At 69.5% G+C, this 25810-nt stretch overlaps 14 non-coding genes across 14 annotated transcripts; all 14 read right to left on the reverse strand.

Moving 5' to 3' along the window:
- Nucleotides 1-2246: 2246 nt before the first annotated feature.
- Nucleotides 2247-2365, reverse strand: LOC137213869 (5S ribosomal RNA). The gene has a single exon (XR_010938488.1). It is a non-coding gene; the product is annotated as a 5S ribosomal RNA (ribosomal RNA).
- A 2695-nt stretch (nt 2366-5060) lies between these two features.
- Nucleotides 5061-5179, reverse strand: LOC137213872 (5S ribosomal RNA). Its single transcript, XR_010938490.1, has one exon. It is a non-coding gene; the product is annotated as a 5S ribosomal RNA (ribosomal RNA).
- A 2695-nt stretch (nt 5180-7874) lies between these two features.
- On the reverse strand, nt 7875-7993 carry LOC137213873 (5S ribosomal RNA). The gene has a single exon (XR_010938491.1). It is a non-coding gene; the product is annotated as a 5S ribosomal RNA (ribosomal RNA).
- Nucleotides 7994-8930: 937 nt separating this feature from the next.
- On the reverse strand, nt 8931-9049 carry LOC137213874 (5S ribosomal RNA). The gene has a single exon (XR_010938492.1). It is a non-coding gene; the product is annotated as a 5S ribosomal RNA (ribosomal RNA).
- Nucleotides 9050-11751: 2702 nt separating this feature from the next.
- LOC137213875 (5S ribosomal RNA) lies at nt 11752-11870 on the reverse strand. The gene has a single exon (XR_010938493.1). It is a non-coding gene; the product is annotated as a 5S ribosomal RNA (ribosomal RNA).
- Nucleotides 11871-12807: 937 nt separating this feature from the next.
- On the reverse strand, nt 12808-12926 carry LOC137213876 (5S ribosomal RNA). The gene has a single exon (XR_010938494.1). It is a non-coding gene; the product is annotated as a 5S ribosomal RNA (ribosomal RNA).
- Nucleotides 12927-13864: 938 nt separating this feature from the next.
- LOC137213877 (5S ribosomal RNA) lies at nt 13865-13983 on the reverse strand. Its single transcript, XR_010938495.1, has one exon. It is a non-coding gene; the product is annotated as a 5S ribosomal RNA (ribosomal RNA).
- A 2695-nt stretch (nt 13984-16678) lies between these two features.
- LOC137213878 (5S ribosomal RNA) lies at nt 16679-16797 on the reverse strand. Its single transcript, XR_010938496.1, has one exon. It is a non-coding gene; the product is annotated as a 5S ribosomal RNA (ribosomal RNA).
- Nucleotides 16798-17734: 937 nt separating this feature from the next.
- Nucleotides 17735-17853, reverse strand: LOC137213879 (5S ribosomal RNA). Its single transcript, XR_010938497.1, has one exon. It is a non-coding gene; the product is annotated as a 5S ribosomal RNA (ribosomal RNA).
- A 938-nt stretch (nt 17854-18791) lies between these two features.
- LOC137213880 (5S ribosomal RNA) lies at nt 18792-18910 on the reverse strand. Its single transcript, XR_010938498.1, has one exon. It is a non-coding gene; the product is annotated as a 5S ribosomal RNA (ribosomal RNA).
- A 2695-nt stretch (nt 18911-21605) lies between these two features.
- On the reverse strand, nt 21606-21724 carry LOC137213881 (5S ribosomal RNA). The gene has a single exon (XR_010938499.1). It is a non-coding gene; the product is annotated as a 5S ribosomal RNA (ribosomal RNA).
- Nucleotides 21725-22661: 937 nt separating this feature from the next.
- LOC137213883 (5S ribosomal RNA) lies at nt 22662-22780 on the reverse strand. Its single transcript, XR_010938501.1, has one exon. It is a non-coding gene; the product is annotated as a 5S ribosomal RNA (ribosomal RNA).
- Nucleotides 22781-23718: 938 nt separating this feature from the next.
- On the reverse strand, nt 23719-23837 carry LOC137213884 (5S ribosomal RNA). Its single transcript, XR_010938502.1, has one exon. It is a non-coding gene; the product is annotated as a 5S ribosomal RNA (ribosomal RNA).
- Nucleotides 23838-24775: 938 nt separating this feature from the next.
- Nucleotides 24776-24894, reverse strand: LOC137213885 (5S ribosomal RNA). Its single transcript, XR_010938503.1, has one exon. It is a non-coding gene; the product is annotated as a 5S ribosomal RNA (ribosomal RNA).
- Nucleotides 24895-25810: the final 916 nt, after the last annotated feature.

Below are 25810 nucleotides of genomic sequence, written 5' to 3' on the forward strand. Positions count from 1 at the left end.
CCGCCGAGCTCAGGACCCCGCCCCTGGTGGCCGGCAGGCCCGGGGAAGCGGCCCCTGCCCTCGATCCCGCTCCTGCACCCGGCCGCGGTGACACGCCACAGGGGCGGGGTGTGGGGGGGCTTTTGTCGGAGGGAGCTGTGGAGGGACACACCGGCACACAGGTGGCGGCGCCGGGGCTGGGCGCCGGTGGGGGCGGCCAGGTGCAGGTCGAGGGGCTCGCGGGCCGAAATGACGGCAACTGGGCCCATGGCGGAGTCTGGGTCTGGAGGGCTCTGAGCCTCCATCCGCTCTGGTGCCTCGGGTCTACCGGCCCGAAGCCTGGTAGCGCGACACCCCACCGGCCCACAGACGTAGCCTCCCCAGCTGTGCTCACAGCGAGTCCAACCGCAGCCTGCATCCCTCCACGGGACACTTGGATTACTCCCGCGATCCCCACGAGGTGCGGCACCCGCTGGCCGAATGGGCTGAGATCCTGCCCTTGCGGCGCCCTGTGGCCACCTCCGCCTCCCTCACGGTACTGGCCGAGGCCTCGGACCAGCGGGCCCCGGCTCCCAGCTCAGCGCTGCTCCTCCGCCCCTCTCACCTCCTGCCCGACGTCCAGGCTACCGAGCACCCTCCACCCCCGCCCACCTTCATGCCACTCAGCCGGAACCCGGGAGGCAATGCCAACTACCAGGTGTGTATGACAGTCTGGTGCTGAAGCGGCAACCGCAGGAGGGCCAAGCGCGGGCCAACTCGCTGCTACCTTCCACCTCGGCCTCCAGGCCCTCTCTGCACGGGAGCCAGACTGGGAAAATGAACTTACCAGCAGCAAATGGGGGCAGGGGCAGGGGGCGGCAGGGCATGGAGAGAGGAATAAAGAGCTCCAGAGTCCAGGAAACATTGGTGGTCTGTGGCTTGGAAGCGCCACTCCTTCTGCCAGCCTGGGTCCCTGCGCTTGGCTTCCTGCAATAAGAAGCCAGTGTCCCCTTCTTGGCCTGAGGGTCCCTTTGGTTTAGTGGCCACAGTTCTGCCAGCAGGCCCCTCCTGGTCCTATACCATGCACTAAGTACATCTGCAGCTGCAGACTCCAAACCCCTGGTCTCTGGGCACCTCCTCTGTGTCTCAGCTGTCCCTGTCCACAGAGAGCCTCATACAAGACGTTGCTTCCAAACTGGGAGGTTCCACATCTGGGCAGGTCCAGCTCCAGGCCCAGTGAAGGGCATGAAGAAGGCTGAGGCTCTGGACTCCAGCCAGGCCTTCAGCAGGCCTCTGAGGCCAAGGTCTTCCTAGTCTCAAGAGGGGCCAAGAGACGCAATGTGTCATTTGAACAAGTGAGTCAGCGGGCGGTGAGCGAATGAGTGACCGCTCGAGGGGATGTATGCCGGCCACCGGGCCCTGTTTGACTGTCCAGGCTCAGCTTACCTGACCCTGGTTACCAGGGAATGCCACTCTGGGCCCTCCTTTTCATCCCCCTCCCTCACTGTGACCTCACCACCTGCCCCATTATGACCCAGTCTGGCTCCCAGTTAAAACTGGAGGGCAGAGGGCCCAGGCAGTCCTGGGACCAACGGCCATGGGTGAGCGAAACTACTACCGAGCCGAGCCGTTCACTGGCCCCATCCCCAGGAAATGCCAGGAGCAAGGATACTCAATTCTTCTGATCCCGGTCAGCTTCATCTTGCTCAACGTGGGGATCAACATGGTGACTATGGTCAGGGCAGGATCTGTGCAGCGCGGTTGGGGGAGCCCTGGGGTCTTGAAGGGGCTGAGGTGGGAGGGCTGCTGGGGTGTGACAGGACAAGGGTTGGATTTCAGGGCTCACCCTGCTCCCGGCCTCCCCCCTCCCCTTCTTCCCTCAACTCTGGAGGCATCTGAAGAGATTCTTGCGGGCACTTTTCAATCGTATTTTCCACAAAGGTGAGTGGGCGCCGGCGTGGGTTCAGGGGATGTGGGCCTGTCCCCTTTCTTCTATCCCTGCCTTGATTCTCAGCCCCTCAGGAACCCAGGCCCTGACCCATCTCGCCTTTCCCCACAGACAAGCAAGCCAGCTGTGTAGGCACCCATGGCATGTGCATGCGCTGCTCCGTGGATCCCAAGAACCTGCGCTCAAGAGTTTCTTCCCACTTCTGCCGTCGCCCAAGCTTCCTGCTCGGGCAGGTAAACCACCTTGACTACTGCCTGCAGCGGGGCTCGGCGGGGGCGGAGCCGGCGGCCCCCCCGCCGCGGGCGAGTAAAGGAGAAGGCGGGCGGAGCGGGAGGCAAAAAGCCTACAGCACCCGGTATTCCCAGGCGGTCTCCCATCCAAGTACTAACCAGGCCCGACCCTGCTTAGCTTCCGAGATCAGACGAGATCGGGCGCGTTCAGGGTGGTATGGCCGTAGACGGGGGCGGGGGCCGACGGCTGCTTCTTGAGGCCCAGTTTCGCCGGCGCTGGCGCCTTAACGCCAGCCTGGCGGCCGGCCCGCCCCGGCAGGGCCCCCTCGCCCGCCCAGGCAGGGGGAACGGAGGTCTCGGGTATCGGGCGGCGGCGGAGGGTTTGGCGACCACCTCCCAGCCCAGGGCGGCCGTGACCCAGCAAACCCTTCGGCGCTTGGCGCCCCGCCCAAGATCCCGCACGTCGCTCACAGGGACGTGGCCCCGGAGGCTTCAGGGCCCGGGGCCCGTGGTCCCTTGGGCATCGGTCCTGCCCGCCCACGCGGAGCTAGGCGCAGCCCGGCCGCAGCCCGGGCCGGCCCTCCTGCCCGACAGCAGCCGGCCCGAAGCCACCGGGAGCCACCATTGAGTCGCCACGGCCCCTCAGCCCCGGCAAGGCCACCCTTGCCCCCACACCCCCCGCCGAGCTCAGGACCCCGCCCCTGGTGGCCGGCAGGCCCGGGGAAGCGGCCCCTGCCCTCGATCCCGCTCCTGCACCCAGCCGCGGTGACACGCCACAGGGGCGGGGTGTGGGGGGGCTTTTGTCGGAGGGAGCTGTGGAGGGACACACCGGCACACAGGTGGCGGCGCCGGGGCTGGGCGCCGGTGGGGGCGGCCAGGTGCAGGTCGAGGGGCTCGCGGGCCGAAATGACGGCAACTGGGCCCATGGCGGAGTCTGGGTCTGGAGGGCTCTGAGCCTCCATCCGCTCTGGTGCCTCGGGTCTACCGGCCCGAAGCCTGGTAGCGCGACACCCCACCGGCCCACAGACGTAGCCTCCCCAGCTGTGCTCACAGCGAGTCCAACCGCAGCCTGCATCCCTCCACGGGACACTTGGATTACTCCCGCGATCCCCACGAGGTGCGGCACCCGCTGGCCGAATGGGCTGAGATCCTGCCCTTGCGGCGCCCTGTGGCCACCTCCGCCTCCCTCACGGTACTGGCCGAGGCCTCGGACCAGCGGGCCCCGGCTCCCAGCTCAGCGCTGCTCCTCCGCCCCTCTCACCTCCTGCCCGACGTCCAGGCTACCGAGCACCCTCCACCCCCGCCCACCTTCATGCCACTCAGCCGGAACCCGGGAGGCAATGCCAACTACCAGGTGTGTATGACAGTCTGGTGCTGAAGCGGCAACCGCAGGAGGGCCAAGCGCGGGCCAACTCGCTGCTACCTTCCACCTCGGCCTCCAGGCCCTCTCTGCACGGGAGCCAGACTGGGAAAATGAACTTACCAGCAGCAAATGGGGGCAGGGGCAGGGGGCGGCAGGGCATGGAGAGAGGAATAAAGAGCTCCAGAGTCCAGGAAACATTGGTGGTCTGTGGCTTGGAAGCGCCACTCCTTCTGCCAGCCTGGGTCCCTGCGCTTGGCTTCCTGCAATAAGAAGCCAGTGTCCCCTTCTTGGCCTGAGGGTCCCTTTGGTTTAGTGGCCACAGTTCTGCCAGCAGGCCCCTCCTGGTCCTATACCATGCACTAAGTACATCTGCAGCTGCAGACTCCAAACCCCTGGTCTCTGGGCACCTCCTCTGTGTCTCAGCTGTCCCTGTCCACAGAGAGCCTCATACAAGACGTTGCTTCCAAACTGGGAGGTTCCACATCTGGGCAGGTCCAGCTCCAGGCCCAGTGAAGGGCATGAAGAAGGCTGAGGCTCTGCACTCCAGCCAGGCCTTCAGCAGGCCTCTGAGGCCAAGGTCTTCCTAGTCTCAAGAGGGGCCAAGAGACGCAATGTGTCATTTGAACAAGTGAGTCAGCGGGCGGTGAGCGAATGAGTGACCGCTCGAGGGGATGTATGCCGGCCACCGGGCCCTGTTTGACTGTCCAGGCTCAGCTTACCTGACCCTGGTTACCAGGGAATGCCACTCTGGGCCCTCCTTTTCATCCCCCTCCCTCACTGTGACCTCACCACCTGCCCCATTATGACCCAGTCTGGCTCCCAGTTAAAACTGGAGGGCAGAGGGCCCAGGCAGTCCTGGGACCAACGGCCATGGGTGAGCGAAACTACTACCGAGCCGAGCCGTTCACTGGCCCCATCCCCAGGAAATGCCAGGAGCAAGGATACTCAATTCTTCTGATCCCGGTCAGCTTCATCTTGCTCAACGTGGGGATCAACATGGTGACTATGGTCAGGGCAGGATCTGTGCAGCGCGGTTGGGGGAGCCCTGGGGTCTTGAAGGGGCTGAGGTGGGAGGGCTGCTGGGGTGTGACAGGACAAGGGTTGGATTTCAGGGCTCACCCTGCTCCCGGCCTCCCCCCTCCCCTTCTTCCCTCAACTCTGGAGGCATCTGAAGAGATTCTTGCGGGCACTTTTCAATCGTATTTTCCACAAAGGTGAGTGGGCGCCGGCGTGGGTTCAGGGGATGTGGGCCTGTCCCCTTTCTTCTATCCCTGCCTTGATTCTCAGCCCCTCAGGAACCCAGGCCCTGACCCATCTCGCCTTTCCCCACAGACAAGCAAGCCAGCTGTGTAGGCACCCATGGCATGTGCATGCGCTGCTCCGTGGATCCCAAGAACCTGCGCTCAAGAGTTTCTTCCCACTTCTGCCGTCGCCCAAGCTTCCTGCTCGGGCAGGTAAACCACCTTGACTACTGCCTGCAGCGGGGCTCGGCGGGGGCGGAGCCGGCGGCCCCCCCGCCGCGGGCGAGTAAAGGAGAAGGCGGGCGGAGCGGGAGGCAAAAAGCCTACAGCACCCGGTATTCCCAGGCGGTCTCCCATCCAAGTACTAACCAGGCCCGACCCTGCTTAGCTTCCGAGATCAGACGAGATCGGGCGCGTTCAGGGTGGTATGGCCGTAGACGGGGGCGGGGGCCGACGGCTGCTTCTTGAGGCCCAGTTTCGCCGGCGCTGGCGCCTTAACGCCAGCCTGGCGGCCGGCCCGCCCCGGCAGGGCCCCCTCGCCCGCCCAGGCAGGGGGAACGGAGGTCTCGGGTATCGGGCGGCGGCGGAGGGTTTGGCGACCACCTCCCAGCCCAGGGCGGCCGTGACCCAGCAAACCCTTCGGCGCTTGGCGCCCCGCCCAAGATCCCGCACGTCGCTCACAGGGACGTGGCCCCGGAGGCTTCAGGGCCCGGGGCCCGTGGTCCCTTGGGCATCGGTCCTGCCCGCCCACGCGGAGCTAGGCGCAGCCCGGCCGCAGCCCGGGCCGGCCCTCCTGCCCGACAGCAGCCGGCCCGAAGCCACCGGGAGCCACCATTGAGTCGCCACGGCCCCTCAGCCCCGGCAAGGCCACCCTTGCCCCCACACCCCCCGCCGAGCTCAGGACCCCGCCCCTGGTGGCCGGCAGGCCCGGGGAAGCGGCCCCTGCCCTCGATCCCGCTCCTGCACCCGGCCGCGGTGACACGCCACAGGGGCGGGGTGTGGGGGGGCTTTTGTCGGAGGGAGCTGTGGAGGGACACACCGGCACACAGGTGGCGGCGCCGGGGCTGGGCGCCGGTGGGGGCGGCCAGGTGCAGGTCGAGGGGCTCGCGGGCCGAAATGACGGCAACTGGGCCCATGGCGGAGTCTGGGTCTGGAGGGCTCTGAGCCTCCATCCGCTCTGGTGCCTCGGGTCTACCGGCCCGAAGCCTGGTAGCGCGACACCCCACCGGCCCACAGACGTAGCCTCCCCAGCTGTGCTCACAGCGAGTCCAACCGCAGCCTGCATCCCTCCACGGGACACTTGGATTACTCCCGCGATCCCCACGAGGTGCGGCACCCGCTGGCCGAATGGGCTGAGATCCTGCCCTTGCGGCGCCCTGTGGCCACCTCCGCCTCCCTCACGGTACTGGCCGAGGCCTCGGACCAGCGGGCCCCGGCTCCCAGCTCAGCGCTGCTCCTCCGCCCCTCTCACCTCCTGCCCGACGTCCAGGCTACCGAGCACCCTCCACCCCCGCCCACCTTCATGCCACTCAGCCGGAACCCGGGAGGCAATGCCAACTACCAGGTGTGTATGACAGTCTGGTGCTGAAGCGGCAACCGCAGGAGGGCCAAGCGCGGGCCAACTCGCTGCTACCTTCCACCTCGGCCTCCAGGCCCTCTCTGCACGGGAGCCAGACTGGGAAAATGAACTTACCAGCAGCAAATGGGGGCAGGGGCAGGGGGCGGCAGGGCATGGAGAGAGGAATAAAGAGCTCCAGAGTCCAGGAAACATTGGTGGTCTGTGGCTTGGAAGCGCCACTCCTTCTGCCAGCCTGGGTCCCTGCGCTTGGCTTCCTGCAATAAGAAGCCAGTGTCCCCTTCTTGGCCTGAGGGTCCCTTTGGTTTAGTGGCCACAGTTCTGCCAGCAGGCCCCTCCTGGTCCTATACCATGCACTAAGTACATCTGCAGCTGCAGACTCCAAACCCCTGGTCTCTGGGCACCTCCTCTGTGTCTCAGCTGTCCCTGTCCACAGAGAGCCTCATACAAGACGTTGCTTCCAAACTGGGAGGTTCCACATCTGGGCAGGTCCAGCTCCAGGCCCAGTGAAGGGCATGAAGAAGGCTGAGGCTCTGGACTCCAGCCAGGCCTTCAGCAGGCCTCTGAGGCCAAGGTCTTCCTAGTCTCAAGAGGGGCCAAGAGACGCAATGTGTCATTTGAACAAGTGAGTCAGCGGGCGGTGAGCGAATGAGTGACCGCTCGAGGGGATGTATGCCGGCCACCGGGCCCTGTTTGACTGTCCAGGCTCAGCTTACCTGACCCTGGTTACCAGGGAATGCCACTCTGGGCCCTCCTTTTCATCCCCCTCCCTCACTGTGACCTCACCACCTGCCCCATTATGACCCAGTCTGGCTCCCAGTTAAAACTGGAGGGCAGAGGGCCCAGGCAGTCCTGGGACCAACGGCCATGGGTGAGCGAAACTACTACCGAGCCGAGCCGTTCACTGGCCCCATCCCCAGGAAATGCCAGGAGCAAGGATACTCAATTCTTCTGATCCCGGTCAGCTTCATCTTGCTCAACGTGGGGATCAACATGGTGACTATGGTCAGGGCAGGATCTGTGCAGCGCGGTTGGGGGAGCCCTGGGGTCTTGAAGGGGCTGAGGTGGGAGGGCTGCTGGGGTGTGACAGGACAAGGGTTGGATTTCAGGGCTCACCCTGCTCCCGGCCTCCCCCCTCCCCTTCTTCCCTCAACTCTGGAGGCATCTGAAGAGATTCTTGCGGGCACTTTTCAATCGTATTTTCCACAAAGGTGAGTGGGTGCCGGCGTGGGTTCAGGGGATGTGGGCCTGTCCCCTTTCTTCTATCCCTGCCTTGATTCTCAGCCCCTCAGGAACCCAGGCCCTGACCCATCTCGCCTTTCCCCACAGACAAGCAAGCCAGCTGTGTAGGCACCCATGGCATGTGCATGCGCTGCTCCGTGGATCCCAAGAACCTGCGCTCAAGAGTTTCTTCCCACTTCTGCCGTCGCCCAAGCTTCCTGCTCGGGCAGGTAAACCACCTTGACTACTGCCTGCAGCGGGGCTCGGCGGGGGCGGAGCCGGCGGCCCCCCCGCCGCGGGCGAGTAAAGGAGAAGGCGGGCGGAGCGGGAGGCAAAAAGCCTACAGCACCCGGTATTCCCAGGCGGTCTCCCATCCAAGTACTAACCAGGCCCGACCCTGCTTAGCTTCCGAGATCAGACGAGATCGGGCGCGTTCAGGGTGGTATGGCCGTAGACGGGGGCGGGGGCCGACGGCTGCCTCTTGAGGCCCAGTTTCGCTGGCGCTGGCGCCTTAACGCCAGCCTGGCGGCCGGCCCGCCCCGGCAGGGCCCCCTCGCCCGCCCAGGCAGGGGGAACGGAGGTCTCGGGTATCGGGCGGCGGCGGAGGGTTTGGCGACCACCTCCCAGCCCAGGGCGGCCGTGACCCAGCAAACCCTTCGGCGCTTGGCGCCCCGCCCAAGATCCCGCACGTCGCTCACAGGGACGTGGCCCCGGAGGCTTCAGGCCCCGGGGCCCGTGGTCCCTTGGGCATCGGTCCTGCCCGCCCACGCGGAGCTAGGCGCAGCCCGGCCGCAGCCCGGGCCGGCCCTCCTGCCTGACAGCAGCCGGCCCGAAGCCACCGGGAGCCACCATTGAGTCGCCACGGCCCCTCAGCCCCGGCAAGGCCACCCTTGCCCCCACACCCCCCGCCGAGCTCAGGACCCCGCCCCTGGTGGCCGGCAGGCCCGGGGAAGCGGCCCCTGCCCTCGATCCCGCTCCAGCACCCAACCGCGGTGACACGCCAGAGGGGCGGGGTGGTGGTGGGGCGGGGCTTTTGTCGGAGGGAGCTGTGGAGGGACACACCGGCACACAGATGGCGGCGCCGGGGCTAGGCGCCGGTGGGGGCGGCCAGGTGCAGGTCGAGGGGCTCGCGGGCCGAAAGGACGGCCACTGGGCCCGCGGCGGAGTCTGGGTCTGGGCCAGCCACCCCGGGAGCGTCTGGGGTGCGGCTGCCTTCCAGGGCCGCCTTCTGGCCGCCTGGCCGGCCGGGCCGGCGGGGAGCGCCCCCGCCGGCGCGCGCCGTGGTGGGAGGGGCCTGAGGAGGTGGGGCCTGCAGCCGGGCCCGGCGGGGGCGGAGCCGGCGGCCCCCGCCGCGGGCGAGTAAAGGAGAAGGCGGGCGGAGCGGGAGGCAAAAAGCCTACAGCACCCGGTATTCCCAGGCGGTCTCCCATCCAAGTACTAACCAGGCCCGACCCTGCTTAGCTTCCGAGATCAGACGAGATCGGGCGCGTTCAGGGTGGTATGGCCGTAGACGGGGGCGGGGGGCCGCGGGCGGCCTCTTGAGGCCCAGTTTCGCTGGCGCTGGCGCCTTAACGCCAGCCTGGCGGCCGGCCCGCCCCGGCAGGGCCCCCTCGCCCGCCCAGGCAGGGGGAACGGAGGTCTCGGGTATCGGGCGGCGGCGGAGGGTTTGGCGACCACCTCCCAGCCCAGGGCGGCCGTGACCCAGCAAACCCTTCGGCGCTTGGCGCCCCGCCCAAGATCCCGCACGTCGCTCACAGGGACGTGGCCCCGGAGGCTTCAGGGCCCGGGGCCCGCGGTCCCTTGGGCATCGGTCCTGCCCGCCCACGCGGCGCTAGGCGCAGCCCGGCCGCAGCCCGGGCCGGCCCTCCTGCCCGACAGCAGCCGGCCCGAAGCCACCGGGAGCCACCATTGAGTCGCCACGGCCCCTCTGCCCCGGCAAGGCCACCCTTGCCCCCACACCCCCCGCCGAGCTCAGGACCCCGCCCCTGGTGGCCGGCAGGCCCGGGGAAGCGGCCCCTGCCCTCGATCCCGCTCCCGCACCCAACCGCGGTGACACGCCAGAGGGGCGGGGTGGTGGTGGGGCGGGGCTTTTGTCGGAGGGAGCTGTGGAGGGACACACAGGCACACAGGTGGCGGCGCCGGGGCTGGGCGCCGGTGGGGGCGGCCAGGTGCAGGTCGAGGGGCTCGCGGGCCAAAAGGACAGCAACTGGGCCCATGGCGGAGTCTGGGTCTGGAGGGCTCTGAGCCTCCATCCGCTCTGGTGCCTCGGGTCTACGGGCCCGACGCCTGGTAGCGCGACACCCCACCGGCCCACAGACGTAGCCTCCCCAGCTGTGCTCACAGCGAGTCCAACCGCAGCCTGCATCCCTCCACGGGACACTTGGATTACTCCCGCGATCCCCACGAGGTGCGGCACCCGCTGGCCGAATGGGCTGAGATCCTGCCCTTGCGGCGCCCTGTGGCCACCTCCGCCTCCCTCACGGTACTGGCCGAGGCCTCGGACCAGCGGGCCCCGGCTCCCAGCTCAGCGCTGCTCCTCTGCCCCTCTCACCTCCTGCCCGACGTCCAGGCTACCGAGCACCCTCCACCCCCGCCCACCTTCATGCCACTCAGCCGGAACCCGGGAGGCAATGCCAACTACCAGGTGTGTATGACAGTCTGGTGCTGAAGCGGCAACCGCAGGAGGGCCAAGCGCGGGCCAACTCGCTGCTACCTTCCACCTCGGCCTCCAGGCCCTCTCTGCACGGGAGCCAGACTGGGAAAATGAACTTACCAGCAGCAAATGGGGGCAGGGGCAGGGGGCGGCAGGGCATGGAGAGAGGAATAAAGAGCTCCAGAGTCCAGGAAACATTGGTGGTCTGTGGCTTGGAAGCGCCACTCCTTCTGCCAGCCTGGGTCCCTGCGCTTGGCTTCCTGCAATAAGAAGCCAGTGTCCCCTTCTTGGCCTGAGGGTCCCTTTGGTTTAGTGGCCACAGTTCTGCCAGCAGGCCCCTCCTGGTCCTATACCATGCACTAAGTACATCTGCAGCTGCAGACTCCAAACCCCTGGTCTCTGGGCACCTCCTCTGTGTCTCAGCTGTCCCTGTCCACAGAGAGACTCATACAAGACGTTGCTTCCAAACTGGGAGGTTCCACATCTGGGCAGGTCCAGCTCCAGGCCCAGTGAAGGGCATGAAGAAGGCTGAGGCTCTGGACTCCAGCCAGGCCTTCAGCAGGCCTCTGAGGCCAAGGTCTTCCTAGTCTCAAGAGGGGCCAAGAGACGCAATGTGTCATTTGAACAAGTGAGTCAGCGGGCGGTGAGCGAATGAGTGACCGCTCGAGGGGATGTATGCCGGCCACCGGGCCCTGTTTGACTGTCCAGGCTCAGCTTACCTGACCCTGGTTACCAGGGAATGCCACTCTGGGCCCTCCTTTTCATCCCCCTCCCTCACTGTGACCTCACCACCTGCCCCATTATGACCCAGTCTGGCTCCCAGTTAAAACTGGAGGGCAGAGGGCCCAGGCAGTCCTGGGACCAACGGCCATGGGTGAGCGAAACTACTACCGAGCCGAGCCGTTCACTGGCCCCATCCCCAGGAAATGCCAGGAGCAAGGATACTCAATTCTTCTGATCCCGGTCAGCTTCATCTTGCTCAACGTGGGGATCAACATGGTGACTATGGTCAGGGCAGGATCTGTGCAGCGCGGTTGGGGGAGCCCTGGGGTCTTGAAGGGGCTGAGGTGGGAGGGCTGCTGGGGTGTGACAGGACAAGGGTTGGATTTCAGGGCTCACCCTGCTCCCGGCCTCCCCCATCCCCTTCTTCCCTCAACTCTGGAGGCATCTGAAGAGATTCTTGCGGGCACTTTTCAATCGTATTTTCCACAAAGGTGAGTGGGCGCCGGCGTGGGTTCAGGGGATGTGGGCCTGTCCCCTTTCTTCTATCCCTGCCTTGATTCTCAGCCCCTCAGGAACCCAGGCCCTGACCCATCTCGCCTTTCCCCACAGACAAGCAAGCCAGCTGTGTAGGCACCCATGGCATGTGCATGCGCTGCTCCGTGGATCCCAAGAACCTGCGCTCAAGAGTTTCTTCCCACTTCTGCCGTCGCCCAAGCTTCCTGCTCGGGCAGGTAAACCACCTTGACTACTGCCTGCAGCGGGGCTCGGCGGGGGCGGAGCCGGCGGCCCCCCCGCCGCGGGCGAGTAAAGGAGAAGGCGGGCGGAGCGGGAGGCAAAAAGCCTACAGCACCCGGTATTCCCAGGCGGTCTCCCATCCAAGTACTAACCAGGCCCGACCCTGCTTAGCTTCCGAGATCAGACGAGATCGGGCGCGTTCAGGGTGGTATGGCCGTAGACGGGGGCGGGGGCCGACGGCTGCTTCTTGAGGCCCAGTTTCGCCGGCGCTGGCGCCTTAACGCCAGCCTGGCGGCCGGCCCGCCCCGGCAGGGCCCCCTCGCCCGCCCAGGCAGGGGGAACGGAGGTCTCGGGTATCGGGCGGCGGCGGAGGGTTTGGCGACCACCTCCCAGCCCAGGGCGGCCGTGACCCAGCAAACCCTTCGGCGCTTGGCGCCCCGCCCAAGATCCCGCACGTCGCTCACAGGGACGTGGCCCCGGAGGCTTCAGGCCCCGGGGCCCGTGGTCCCTTGGGCATCGGTCCTGCCCGCCCACGCGGAGCTAGGCGCAGCCCGGCCGCAGCCCGGGCCGGCCCTCCTGCCCGACAGCAGCCGGCCCGAAGCCACCGGGAGCCACCATTGAGTCGCCACGGCCCCTCAGCCCCGGCAAGGCCACCCTTGTCCCCACACCCCCCGCCGAGCTCAGGACCCCGCCCCTGGTGGCCGGCAGGCCCGGGGAAGCGGCCCCTGCCCTCGATCCCGCTCCAGCACCCAACCGCGGTGACACGCCAGAGGGGCGGGGTGGTGGTGGGGCGGGGCTTTTGTCGGAGGGAGCTGTGGAGGGACACACCGGCACACAGATGGCGGCGCCGGGGCTAGGCGCCGGTGGGGGCGGCCAGGTGCAGGTCGAGGGGCTCGCGGGCCGAAAGGACGGCCACTGGGCCCGCGGCGGAGTCTGGGTCTGGGCCAGCCACCCCGGGAGCGTCTGGGGTGCGGCTGCCTTCCAGGGCCGCCTTCTGGCCGCCTGGCCGGCCGGGCCGGCGGGGAGCGCCCCCGCCGGCGCGCGCCGTGGTGGGAGGGGCCTGAGGAGGTGGGTCCTGCAGCGGGGCCCGGCGGGGGCGGAGCCGGCGGCCCCCGCCGCGGGCGAGTAAAGGAGAAGGCGGGCGGAGCGGGAGGCAAAAAGCCTACAGCACCCGGTATTCCCAGGCGGTCTCCCATCCAAGTACTAACCAGGCCCGACCCTGCTTAGCTTCCGAGATCAGACGAGATCGGGCGCGTTCAGGGTGGTATGGCCGTAGACGGGGGCGGGGGGCCGCGGGCGGCCTCTTGAGGCCCAGTTTCGCTGGCGCTGGCGCCTTAACGCCAGCCTGGCGGCCGGCCCGCCCCGGCAGGGCCCCCTCGCCCGCCCAGGCAGGGGGAACGGAGGTCTCGGGTATCGGGCGGCGGCGGAGGGTTTGGCGACCACCTCCCAGCCCAGGGCGGCCGTGACCCAGCAAACCCTTCGGCGCTTGGCGCCCCGCCCAAGATCCCGCACGTCGCTCACAGGGACGTGGCCCCGGAGGCTTCAGGGCCCGGGGCCCGCGGTCCCTTGGGCATCGGTCCTGCCCGCCCACGCGGCGCTAGGCGCAGGCCGGCCGCAGCCCGGGCCGGCCCTCCTGCCCGACAGCAGCCGGCCCGAAGCCACCGGGAGCCACCATTGAGTCGCCACGGCCCCTCTGCCCCGGCAAGGCCACCCTTGCCCCCACACCCCCCGCCGAGCTCAGGACCCCGCCCCTGGTGGCCGGCAGTCCCGGGGAAGCGGACCCTGCCCTCGATCCCGCTCCCGCACCCAACCGCGGTGACACGCCAGAGGGGCGGGGTGGTGGTGGGGCGGGGCTTTTGTCGGAGGGAGCTGTGGAGGGACACACAGGCACACAGGTGGCGGCGCCGGGGCTGGGCGCCGGTGGGGGCGGCCAGGTGCAGGTCGAGGGGCTCGCGGGCCGAAAGGACGGCCACTGGGCCCGCGGCGGAGTCTGGGTCCGGGCCAGCCACCCCGGGAGCGTCTGGGGTGCGGCTGCCTTCCAGGGCCGCCTTCTGGCCGCCTGGCCGGCCGGGCCGGCGGGGAGCGCCCCCGCCGGCGCGCGACGTGGTGGGAGGGGCCTGAGGAGGTGGGGCCTGCAGCGGGGCCCGGCGGGGGCGGAGCCGGCGGCCCCCGCCGCGGACGAGTAAAGGAGAAGGCGGGCGGAGCGGGAGGCAAAAAGCCTACAGCACCCGGTATTCCCAGGCGGTCTCCCATCCAAGTACTAACCAGGCCCGACCCTGCTTAGCTTCCGAGATCAGACGAGATCGGGCGCGTTCAGGGTGGTATGGCCGTAGACGGGGGCGGGGGCCGACGGCTGCCTCTTGAGGCCCAGTTTCGCTGGCGCTGGCGCCTTAACGCCAGCCTGGCGGCCGGCCCGCCCCGACAGGGCCCCCTCGCCCGCCCAGGCAGGGGGAACGGAGGTCTCGGGTATCGGGCGGCGGCAGAGGGTTTGGCGACCACCTCCCAGTCCAGGGCGGCCGTGACCCAGCAAACCCTTCGGCGCTTGGCGCCCCGCCCAAGATCCCGCACGTCGCTCACAGGGACGTGGCCCCGGAGGCTTCAGGGCCCGGGGCCCGCGGTCCCTTGGGCATCGGCCCTGCCCGCCCACGCGGCGCTAGGCGCAGCCCGGCCGCAGCCCGGGCCGGCCCTCCTGCCCGACAGCAGCCGGCCCGAAGCCACCGGGAGCCACCATTGAGTCGCCACGGCCCCTCAGCCCCGGCAAGGCCACCCTTGCCCCCACACCCCCCGCCGAGCTCAGGACCCCGCCCCTGGTGGCCGGCAGGCCCGGGGAAGCGGCCCCTGCCCTCGATCCCGCTCCTGCACCCGGCCGCGGTGACACGCCACAGGGGCGGGGTGTGGGGGGGCTTTTGTCGGAGGGAGCTGTGGAGGGACACACCGGCACACAGGTGGCGGCGCCGGGGCTGGGCGCCGGTGGGGGCGGCCAGGTGCAGGTCGAGGGGCTCGCGGGCCGAAATGACGGCAACTGGGCCCATGGCGGAGTCTGGGTCTGGAGGGCTCTGAGCCTCCATCCGCTCTGGTGCCTCGGGTCTACCGGCCCGAAGCCTGGTAGCGCGACACCCCACCGGCCCACAGACGTAGCCTCCCCAGCTGTGCTCACAGCGAGTCCAACCGCAGCCTGCATCCCTCCACGGGACACTTGGATTACTCCCGCGATCCCCACGAGGTGCGGCACCCGCTGGCCGAATGGGCTGAGATCCTGCCCTTGCGGCGCCCTGTGGCCACCTCCGCCTCCCTCACGGTACTGGCCGAGGCCTCGGACCAGCGGGCCCCGGCTCCCAGCTCAGCGCTGCTCCTCCGCCCCTCTCACCTCCTGCCCGACGTCCAGGCTACCGAGCACCCTCCACCCCCGCCCACCTTCATGCCACTCAGCCGGAACCCGGGAGGCAATGCCAACTACCAGGTGTGTATGACAGTCTGGTGCTGAAGCGGCAACCGCAGGAGGGCCAAGCGCGGGCCAACTCGCTGCTACCTTCCACCTCGGCCTCCAGGCCCTCTCTGCACGGGAGCCAGACTGGGAAAATGAACTTACCAGCAGCAAATGGGGGCAGGGGCAGGGGGCGGCAGGGCATGGAGAGAGGAATAAAGAGCTCCAGAGTCCAGGAAACATTGGTGGTCTGTGGCTTGGAAGCGCCACTCCTTCTGCCAGCCTGGGTCCCTGCGCTTGGCTTCCTGCAATAAGAAGCCAGTGTCCCCTTCTTGGCCTGAGGGTCCCTTTGGTTTAGTGGCCACAGTTCTGCCAGCAGGCCCCTCCTGGTCCTATACCATGCACTAAGTACATCTGCAGCTGCAGACTCCAAACCCCTGGTCTCTGGGCACCTCCTCTGTGTCTCAGCTGTCCCTGTCCACAGAGAGACTCATACAAGACGTTGCTTCCAAACTGGGAGGTTCCACATCTGGGCAGGTCCAGCTCCAGGCCCAGTGAAGGGCATGAAGAAGGCTGAGGCTCTGGACTCCAGCCAGGCCTTCAGCAGGCCTCTGAGGCCAAGGTCTTCCTAGTCTCAAGAGGGGCCAAGAGACGCAATGTGTCATTTGAACAAGTGAGTCAGCGGGCGGTGAGCGAATGAGTGACCGCTCGAGGGGATGTATGCCGGCCACCGGGCCCTGTTTGACTGTCCAGGCTCAGCTTACCTGACCCTGGTTACCAGGGAATGCCACTCTGGGCCCTCCTTTTCATCCCCCTCCCTCACTGTGACCTCACCACCTGCCCCATTATGACCCAGTCTGGCTCCCAGTTAAAACTGGAGGGCAGAGGGCCCAGGCAGTCCTGGGACCAACGGCCATGGGTGAGCGAAACTACTACCGAGCCGAGCCGTTCACTGGCCCCATCCCCAGGAAATGCCAGGAGCAAGGATACTCAATTCTTCTGATCCCGGTCAGCTTCATCTTGCTCAACGTGGGGATCAACATGGTGACTATGGTCAGGGCAGGATCTGTGCAGCGCGGTTGGGGGAGCCCTGGGGTCTTGAAGGGGCTGAGGTGGGAGGGCTGCTGGGGTGTGACAGGACAAGGGTTGGATTTCAGGGCTCACCCTGCTCCCGGCCTCCCCCCTCCCCTTCTTCCCTCAACTCTGGAGGCATCTGAAGAGATTCTTGCGGGCACTTTTCAATCGTATTTTCCACAAAGGTGAGTGGGCGCCGGCGTGGGTTCAGGGGATGTGGGCCTGTCCCCTTTCTTCTATCCCTGCCTTGATTCTCAGCCCCTCAGGAACCCAGGCCCTGACCCATCTCGCCTTTCCCCACAGACAAGCAAGCCAGCTGTGTAGGCACCCATGGCATGTGCATGCGCTGCTCCGTGGATCCCAAGAACCTGCGCTCAAGAGTTTCTTCCCACTTCTGCCGTCGCCCAAGCTTCCTGCTCGGGCAGGTAAACCACCTTGACTACTGCCTGCAGCGGGGCTCGGCGGGGGCGGAGCCGGCGGCCCCCCCGCCGCGGGCGAGTAAAGGAGAAGGCGGGCGGAGCGGGAGGCAAAAAGCCTACAGCACCCGGTATTCCCAGGCGGTCTCCCATCCAAGTACTAACCAGGCCCGACCCTGCTTAGCTTCCGAGATCAGACGAGATCGGGCGCGTTCAGGGTGGTATGGCCGTAGACGGGGGCGGGGGCCGACGGCTGCCTCTTGAGGCCCAGTTTCGCTGGCGCTGGCGCCTTAACGCCAGCCTGGCGGCCGGCCCGCCCCGGCAGGGCCCCCTCGCCCGCCCAGGCAGGGGGAACGGAGGTCTCGGGTATCGGGCGGCGGCGGAGGGTTTGGCGACCACCTCCCAGCCCAGGGCGGCCGTGACCCAGCAAACCCTTCGGCGCTTGGCGCCCCGCCCAAGATCCCGCACGTCGCTCACAGGGACGTGGCCCCGGAGGCTTCAGGCCCCGGGGCCCGTGGTCCCTTGGGCATCGGTCCTGCCCGCCCACGCGGAGCTAGGCGCAGCCCGGCCGCAGCCCGGGCCGGCCCTCCTGCCCGACAGCAGCCGGCCCGAAGCCACCGGGAGCCACCATTGAGTCGCCACGGCCCCTCAGCCCCGGCAAGGCCACCCTTGCCCCCACACCCCCCGCCGAGCTCAGGACCCCGCCCCTGGTGGCCGGCAGGCCCGGGGAAGCGGCCCCTGCCCTCGATCCCGCTCCAGCACCCAACCGCGGTGACACGCCAGAGGGGCGGGGTGGTGGTGGGGCGGGGCTTTTGTCGGAGGGAGCTGTGGAGGGACACACCGGCACACAGATGGCGGCGCCGGGGCTAGGCGCCGGTGGGGGCGGCCAGGTGCAGGTCGAGGGGCTCGCGGGCCGAAAGGACGGCCACTGGGCCCGCGGCGGAGTCTGGGTCTGGGCCAGCCACCCCGGGAGCGTCTGGGGTGCGGCTGCCTTCCAGGGCCGCCTTCTGGCCGCCTGGCCGGCCGGGCCGGCGGGGACCGCCCCCGCCGGCGCGCGCCGTGGTGGGAGGGGCCTGAGGAGGTGGGGCCTGCAGCGGGGCCCGGCGGGGGCGGAGCCGGCGGCCCCCGCCGCGGGCGAGTAAAGGAGAAGGCGGGCGGAGCGGGAGGCAAAAAGCCTACAGCACCCGGTATTCCCAGGCGGTCTCCCATCCAAGTACTAACCAGGCCCGACCCTGCTTAGCTTCCGAGATCAGACGAGATCGGGCGCGTTCAGGGTGGTATGGCCGTAGACGGGGGCGGGGGGCCGCGGGCGGCCTCTTGAGGCCCAGTTTCGCTGGCGCTGGCGCCTTAACGCCAGCCTGGCGGCCGGCCCGCCCCGGCAGGGCCCCCTCGCCCGCCCAGGCAGGGGGAACGGAGGTCTCGGGTATCGGGCGGCGGCGGAGGGTTTGGCGACCACCTCCCAGCCCAGGGCGGCCGTGACCCAGCAAACCCTTCGGCGCTTGGCGCCCCGCCCAAGATCCCGCACGTCGCTCACAGGGACGTGGCCCCGGAGGCTTCAGGGCCCGGGGCCCGCGGTCCCTTGGGCATCGGTCCTGCCCGCCCACGCGGCGCTAGGCGCAGCCCGGCCGCAGCCCGGGCCGGCCCTCCTGCCCGACAGCAGCCGGCCCGAAGCCACCGGGAGCCACCATTGAGTCGCCACGGCCCCTCTGCCCCGGCAAGGCCACCCTTGCCCCCACACCCCCCGCCGAGCTCAGGACCCCGCCCCTGGTGGCCGGCAGGCCCGGGGAAGCGGCCCCTGCCCTCGATCCCGCTCCCGCACCCAACCGCGGTGACACGCCAGAGGGGCGGGGTGGTGGTGGGGCGGGGCTTTTGTCGGAGGGAGCTGTGGAGGGACACACAGGCACACAGGTGGCGGCGCCGGGGCTGGGCGCCGGTGGGGGCGGCCAGGTGCAGGTCGAGGGGCTCGCGGGCCGAAAGGACGGCCACTGGGCCCGCGGCGGAGTCTGGGTCCGGGCCAGCCACCCCGGGAGCGTCTGGGGTGCGGCTGCCTTCCAGGGCCGCCTTCTGGCCGCCTGGCCGGCCGGGCCGGCGGGGAGCGCCCCCGCCGGCGCGCGCCGTGGTGGGAGGGGCCTGAGGAGGTGGGGCCTGCAGCGGGGCCCGGCGGGGGCGGAGCCGGCGGCCCCCGCCGCGGGCGAGTAAAGGAGAAGGCGGGCGGAGCGGGAGGCAAAAAGCCTACAGCACCCGGTATTCCCAGGCGGTCTCCCATCCAAGTACTAACCAGGCCCGACCCTGCTTAGCTTCCGAGATCAGACGAGATCGGGCGCGTTCAGGGTGGTATGGCCGTAGACGGGGGCGGGGGCCGACGGCTGCCTCTTGAGGCCCAGTTTCGCTGGCGCTGGCGCCTTAACGCCAGCCTGGCGGCCGGCCCGCCCCGACAGGGCCCCCTCGCCCGCCCAGGCAGGGGGAACGGAGGTCTCGGGTATCGGGCGGCGGCGGAGGGTTTGGCGACCACCTCCCAGCCCAGGGCGGCCGTGACCCAGCAAACCCTTCGGCGCTTGGCGCCCCGCCCAAGATCCCGCACGTCGCTCACAGGGACGTGGCCCCGGAGGCTTCAGGGCCCGGGGCCCGCGGTCCCTTGGGCATCGGCCCTGCCCGCCCACGCGGCGCTAGGCGCAGCCCGGCCGCAGCCCGGGCCGGCCCTCCTGCCCGACAGCAGCCGGCCCGAAGCCACCGGGAGCCACCATTGAGTCGCCACGGCCCCTCAGCCCCGGCAAGGCCACCCTTGCCCCCACACCCCCCGCCGAGCTCAGGACCCCGCCCCTGGTGGCCGGCAGGCCCGGGGAAGCGGCCCCTGCCCTCGATCCCGCTCCCGCACCCGGCCGCGGTGACACGCCACAGGGGCGGGGTGTGGGGGGGCTTTTGTCGGAGGGAGCTGTGGAGGGACACACCGGCACACAGGTGGCGGCGCCGGGGCTGGGCGCCGGTGGGGGCGGCCAGGTGCAGGTCGAGGGGCTCGCGGGCCGAAATGACGGCAACTGGGCCCATGGCGGAGTCTGGGTCTGGAGGGCTCTGAGCCTCCATCCGCTCTGGTGCCTCGGGTCTACCGGCCCGAAGCCTGGTAGCGCGACACCCCACCGGCCCACAGACGTAGCCTCCCCAGCTGTGCTCACAGCGAGTCCAACCGCAGCCTGCATCCCTCCACGGGACACTTGGATTACTCCCGCGATCCCCACGAGGTGCGGCACCCGCTGGCCGAATGGGCTGAGATCCTGCCCTTGCGGCGCCCTGTGGCCACCTCCGCCTCCCTCACGGTACTGGCCGAGGCCTCGGACCAGCGGGCCCCGGCTCCCAGCTCAGCGCTGCTCCTCCGCCCCTCTCACCTCCTGCCCGACGTCCAGGCTACCGAGCACCCTCCACCCCCGCCCACCTTCATGCCACTCAGCCGGAACCCGGGAGGCAATGCCAACTACCAGGTGTGTATGACAGTCTGGTGCTGAAGCGGCAACCGCAGGAGGGCCAAGCGCGGGCCAACTCGCTGCTACCTTCCACCTCGGCCTCCAGGCCCTCTCTGCACGGGAGCCAGACTGGGAAAATGAACTTACCAGCAGCAAATGGGGGCAGGGGCAGGGGGCGGCAGGGCATGGAGAGAGGAATAAAGAGCTCCAGAGTCCAGGAAACATTGGTGGTCTGTGGCTTGGAAGCGCCACTCCTTCTGCCAGCCTGGGTCCCTGCGCTTGGCTTCCTGCAATAAGAAGCCAGTGTCCCCTTCTTGGCCTGAGGGTCCCTTTGGTTTAGTGGCCACAGTTCTGCCAGCAGGCCCCTCCTGGTCCTATACCATGCACTAAGTACATCTGCAGCTGCAGACTCCAAACCCCTGGTCTCTGGGCACCTCCTCTGTGTCTCAGCTGTCCCTGTCCACAGAGAGACTCATACAAGACGTTGCTTCCAAACTGGGAGGTTCCACATCTGGGCAGGTCCAGCTCCAGGCCCAGTGAAGGGCATGAAGAAGGCTGAGGCTCTGGACTCCAGCCAGGCCTTCAGCAGGCCTCTGAGGCCAAGGTCTTCCTAGTCTCAAGAGGGGCCAAGAGACGCAATGTGTCATTTGAACAAGTGAGTCAGCGGGCGGTGAGCGAATGAGTGACCGCTCGAGGGGATGTATGCCGGCCACCGGGCCCTGTTTGACTGTCCAGGCTCAGCTTACCTGACCCTGGTTACCAGGGAATGCCACTCTGGGCCCTCCTTTTCATCCCCCTCCCTCACTGTGACCTCACCACCTGCCCCATTATGACCCAGTCTGGCTCCCAGTTAAAACTGGAGGGCAGAGGGCCCAGGCAGTCCTGGGACCAACGGCCATGGGTGAGCGAAACTACTACCGAGCCGAGCCGTTCACTGGCCCCATCCCCAGGAAATGCCAGGAGCAAGGATACTCAATTCTTCTGATCCCGGTCAGCTTCATCTTGCTCAACGTGGGGATCAACATGGTGACTATGGTCAGGGCAGGATCTGTGCAGCGCGGTTGGGGGAGCCCTGGGGTCTTGAAGGGGCTGAGGTGGGAGGGCTGCTGGGGTGTGACAGGACAAGGGTTGGATTTCAGGGCTCACCCTGCTCCCGGCCTCCCCCCTCCCCTTCTTCCCTCAACTCTGGAGGCATCTGAAGAGATTCTTGCGGGCACTTTTCAATCGTATTTTCCACAAAGGTGAGTGGGCGCCGGCGTGGGTTCAGGGGATGTGGGCCTGTCCCCTTTCTTCTATCCCTGCCTTGATTCTCAGCCCCTCAGGAACCCAGGCCCTGACCCATCTCGCCTTTCCCCACAGACAAGCAAGCCAGCTGTGTAGGCACCCATGGCATGTGCATGCGCTGCTCCGTGGATCCCAAGAACCTGCGCTCAAGAGTTTCTTCCCACTTCTGCCGTCGCCCAAGCTTCCTGCTCGGGCAGGTAAACCACCTTGACTACTGCCTGCAGCGGGGCTCGGCGGGGGCGGAGCCGGCGGCCCCCCCGCCGCGGGCGAGTAAAGGAGAAGGCGGGCGGAGCGGGAGGCAAAAAGCCTACAGCACCCGGTATTCCCAGGCGGTCTCCCATCCAAGTACTAACCAGGCCCGACCCTGCTTAGCTTCCGAGATCAGACGAGATCGGGCGCGTTCAGGGTGGTATGGCCGTAGACGGGGGCGGGGGCCGACGGCTGCCTCTTGAGGCCCAGTTTCGCCGGCGCTGGCGCCTTAACGCCAGCCTGGCGGCCGGCCCGCCCCGGCAGGGCCCCCTCGCCCGCCCAGGCAGGGGGAACGGAGGTCTCGGGTATCGGGCGGCGGCGGAGGGTTTGGCGACCACCTCCCAGCCCAGGGCGGCCGTGACCCAGCAAACCCTTCGGCGCTTGGCGCCCCGCCCAAGATCCCGCACGTCGCTCACAGGGACGTGGCCCCGGAGGCTTCAGGCCCCGGGGCCCGTGGTCCCTTGGGCATCGGTCCTGCCCGCCCACGCGGAGCTAGGCGCAGCCCGGCCGCAGCCCGGGCCGGCCCTCCTGCCCGACAGCAGCCGGCCCGAAGCCACCGGGAGCCACCATTGAGTCGCCACGGCCCCTCAGCCCCGGCAAGGCCACCCTTGTCCCCACACCCCCCGCCGAGCTCAGGACCCCGCCCCTGGTGGCCGGCAGGCCCGGGGAAGCGGCCCCTGCCCTCGATCCCGCTCCAGCACCCAACCGCGGTGACACGCCAGAGGGGCGGGGTGGTGGTGGGGCGGGGCTTTTGTCGGAGGGAGCTGTGGAGGGACACACCGGCACACAGATGGCGGCGCCGGGGCTAGGCGCCGGTGGGGGCGGCCAGGTGCAGGTCGAGGGGCTCGCGGGCCGAAAGGACGGCCACTGGGCCCGCGGCGGAGTCTGGGTCTGGGCCAGCCACCCCGGGAGCGTCTGGGGTGCGGCTGCCTTCCAGGGCCGCCTTCTGGCCGCCTGGCCGGCCGGGCCGGCGGGGAGCGCCCCCGCCGGCGCGCGCCGTGGTGGGAGGGGCCTGAGGAGGTGGGGCCTGCAGCGGGGCCCGGCGGGGGCGGAGCCGGCGGCCCCCGCCGCGGGCGAGTAAAGGAGAAGGCGGGCGGAGCGGGAGGCAAAAAGCCTACAGCACCCGGTATTCCCAGGCGGTCTCCCATCCAAGTACTAACCAGGCCCGACCCTGCTTAGCTTCCGAGATCAGACGAGATCGGGCGCGTTCAGGGTGGTATGGCCGTAGACGGGGGCGGGGGGCCGCGGGCGGCCTCTTGAGGCCCAGTTTCGCTGGCGCTGGCGCCTTAACGCCAGCCTGGCGGCCGGCCCGCCCCGGCAGGGCCCCCTCGCCCGCCCAGGCAGGGGGAACGGAGGTCTCGGGTATCGGGCGGCGGCGGAGGGTTTGGCGACCACCTCCCAGCCCAGGGCGGCCGTGACCCAGCAAACCCTTCGGCGCTTGGCGCCCCGCCCAAGATCCCGCACGTCGCTCACAGGGACGTGGCCCCGGAGGCTTCAGGGCCCGGGGCCCGCGGTCCCTTGGGCATCGGTCCTGCCCGCCCACGCGGCGCTAGGCGCAGCCCGGCCGCAGCCCGGGCCGGCCCTCCTGCCCGACAGCAGCCGGCACGAAGCCACCGGGAGCCACCATTGAGTCGCCACGGCCCCTCTGCCCCGGCAAGGCCACCCTTGCCCCCACACCCCCCGCCGAGCTCAGGACCCCGCCCCTGGTGGCCGGCAGGCCCGGGGAAGCGGCCCCTGCCCTCGATCCCGCTCCCGCACCCAACCGCGGTGACACGCCAGAGGGGCGGGGTGGTGGTGGGGCGGGGCTTTTGTCGGAGGGAGCTGTGGAGGGACACACAGGCACACAGGTGGCGGCGCCGGGGCTGGGCGCCGGTGGGGGCGGCCAGGTGCAGGTCGAGGGGCTCGCGGGCCGAAAGGACGGCCACTGGGCCCGCGGCGGAGTCTGGGTCCGGGCCAGCCACCCCGGGAGCGTCTGGGGTGCGGCTGCCTTCCAGGGCCGCCTTCTGGCCGCCTGGCCGGCCGGGCCGGCGGGGAGCGCCCCCGCCGGCGCGCGCCGTGGTGGGAGGGGCCTGAGGAGGTGGGGCCTGCAGCGGGGCCCGGCGGGGGCGGAGCCGGCGGCCCCCGCCGCGGGCGAGTAAAGGAGAAGGCGGGCGGAGCGGGAGGCAAAAAGCCTACAGCACCCGGTATTCCCAGGCGGTCTCCCATCCAAGTACTAACCAGGCCCGACCCTGCTTAGCTTCCGAGATCAGACGAGATCGGGCGCGTTCAGGGTGGTATGGCCGTAGACGGGGGCGGGGGGCCGCGGGCGGCCTCTTGAGGCCCAGTTTCGCTGGCGCTGGCGCCTTAACGCCAGCCTGGCGGCCGGCCCGCCCCGGCAGGGCCCCCTCGCCCGCCCAGGCAGGGGGAACGGAGGTCTCGGGTATCGGGCGGCGGCGGAGGGTTTGGCGACCACCTCCCAGCCCAGGGCGGCCGTGACCCAGCAAACCCTTCGGCGCTTGGCGCCCCGCCCAAGATCCCGCACGTCGCTCACAGGGACGTGGCCCCGGAGGCTTCAGGGCCCGGGGCCCGCGGTCCCTTGGGCATCGGTCCTGCCCGCCCACGCGGCGCTAGGCGCAGCCCGGCCGCAGCCCGGGCCGGCCCTCCTGCCCGACAGCAGCCGGCCCGAAGCCACCGGGAGCCACCATTGAGTCGCCACGGCCCCTCTGCCCCGGCAAGGCCACCCTTGCCCCCACACCCCCCGCCGAGCTCAGGACCCCGCCCCTGGTGGCCGGCAGGCCCGGGGAAGCGGCCCCTGCCCTCGATCCCGCTCCCGCACCCAACCGCGGTGACACGCCAGAGGGGCGGGGTGGTGGTGGGGCGGGGCTTTTGTCGGAGGGAGCTGTGGAGGGACACACAGGCACACAGGTGGCGGCGCCGGGGCTGGGCGCCGGTGGGGGCGGCCAGGTGCAGGTCGAGGGGCTCGCGGGCCGAAAGGACGGCCACTGGGCCCGCGGCGGAGTCTGGGTCCGGGCCAGCCACCCCGGGAGCGTCTGGGGTGCGGCTGCCTTCCAGGGCCGCCTTCTGGCCGCCTGGCCGGCCGGGCCGGCGGGGAGCGCCCCCGCCGGCGCGCGCCGTGGTGGGAGGGGCCTGAGGAGGTGGGGCCTGCAGCGGGGCCCGGCGGGGGCGGAGCCGGCGGCCCCCGCCGCGGGCGAGTAAAGGAGAAGGCGGGCGGAGCGGGAGGCAAAAAGCCTACAGCACCCGGTATTCCCAGGCGGTCTCCCATCCAAGTACTAACCAGGCCCGACCCTGCTTAGCTTCCGAGATCAGACGAGATCGGGCGCGTTCAGGGTGGTATGGCCGTAGACGGGGGCGGGGGCCGACGGCTGCCTCTTGAGGCCCAGTTTCGCTGGCGCTGGCGCCTTAACGCCAGCCTGGCGGCCGGCCCGCCCCGACAGGGCCCCCTCGCCCGCCCAGGCAGGGGGAACGGAGGTCTCGGGTATCGGGCGGCGGCGGAGGGTTTGGCGACCACCTCCCAGCCCAGGGCGGCCGTGACCCAGCAAACCCTTCGGCGCTTGGCGCCCCGCCCAAGATCCCGCACGTCGCTCACAGGGACGTGGCCCCGGAGGCTTCAGGGCCCGGGGCCCGCGGTCCCTTGGGCATCGGCCCTGCCCGCCCACGCGGCGCTAGGCGCAGCCCGGCCGCAGCCCGGGCCGGCCCTCCTGCCCGACAGCAGCCGGCCCGAAGCCACCGGGAGCCACCATTGAGTCGCCACGGCCCCTCAGCCCCGGCAAGGCCACCCTTGCCCCCACACCCCCCGCCGAGCTCAGGACCCCGCCCCTGGTGGCCGGCAGGCCCGGGGAAGCGGCCCCTGCCCTCGATCCCGCTCCCGCACCCGGCCGCGGTGACACGCCACAGGGGCGGGGTGTGGGGGGGCTTTTGTCGGAGGGAGCTGTGGAGGGACACACCGGCACACAGGTGGCGGCGCCGGGGCTGGGCGCCGGTGGGGGCGGCCAGGTGCAGGTCGAGGGGCTCGCGGGCCGAAATGACGGCAACTGGGCCCATGGCGGAGTCTGGGTCTGGAGGGCTCTGAGCCTCCATCCGCTCTGGTGCCTCGGGTCTACCGGCCCGAAGCCTGGTAGCGCGACACCCCACCGGCCCACAGACGTAGCCTCCCCAGCTGTGCTCACAGCGAGTCCAACCGCAGCCTGCATCCCTCCACGGGACACTTGGATTACTCCCGCGATCCCCACGAGGTGCGGCACCCGCTGGCCGAATGGGCTG

The sequence above is a fragment of the Pseudorca crassidens genome, chromosome 19 (assembly GCF_039906515.1).
Source record: "Pseudorca crassidens isolate mPseCra1 chromosome 19, mPseCra1.hap1, whole genome shotgun sequence".
Classification (NCBI taxonomy): domain Eukaryota; kingdom Metazoa; phylum Chordata; class Mammalia; order Artiodactyla; family Delphinidae; genus Pseudorca; species Pseudorca crassidens.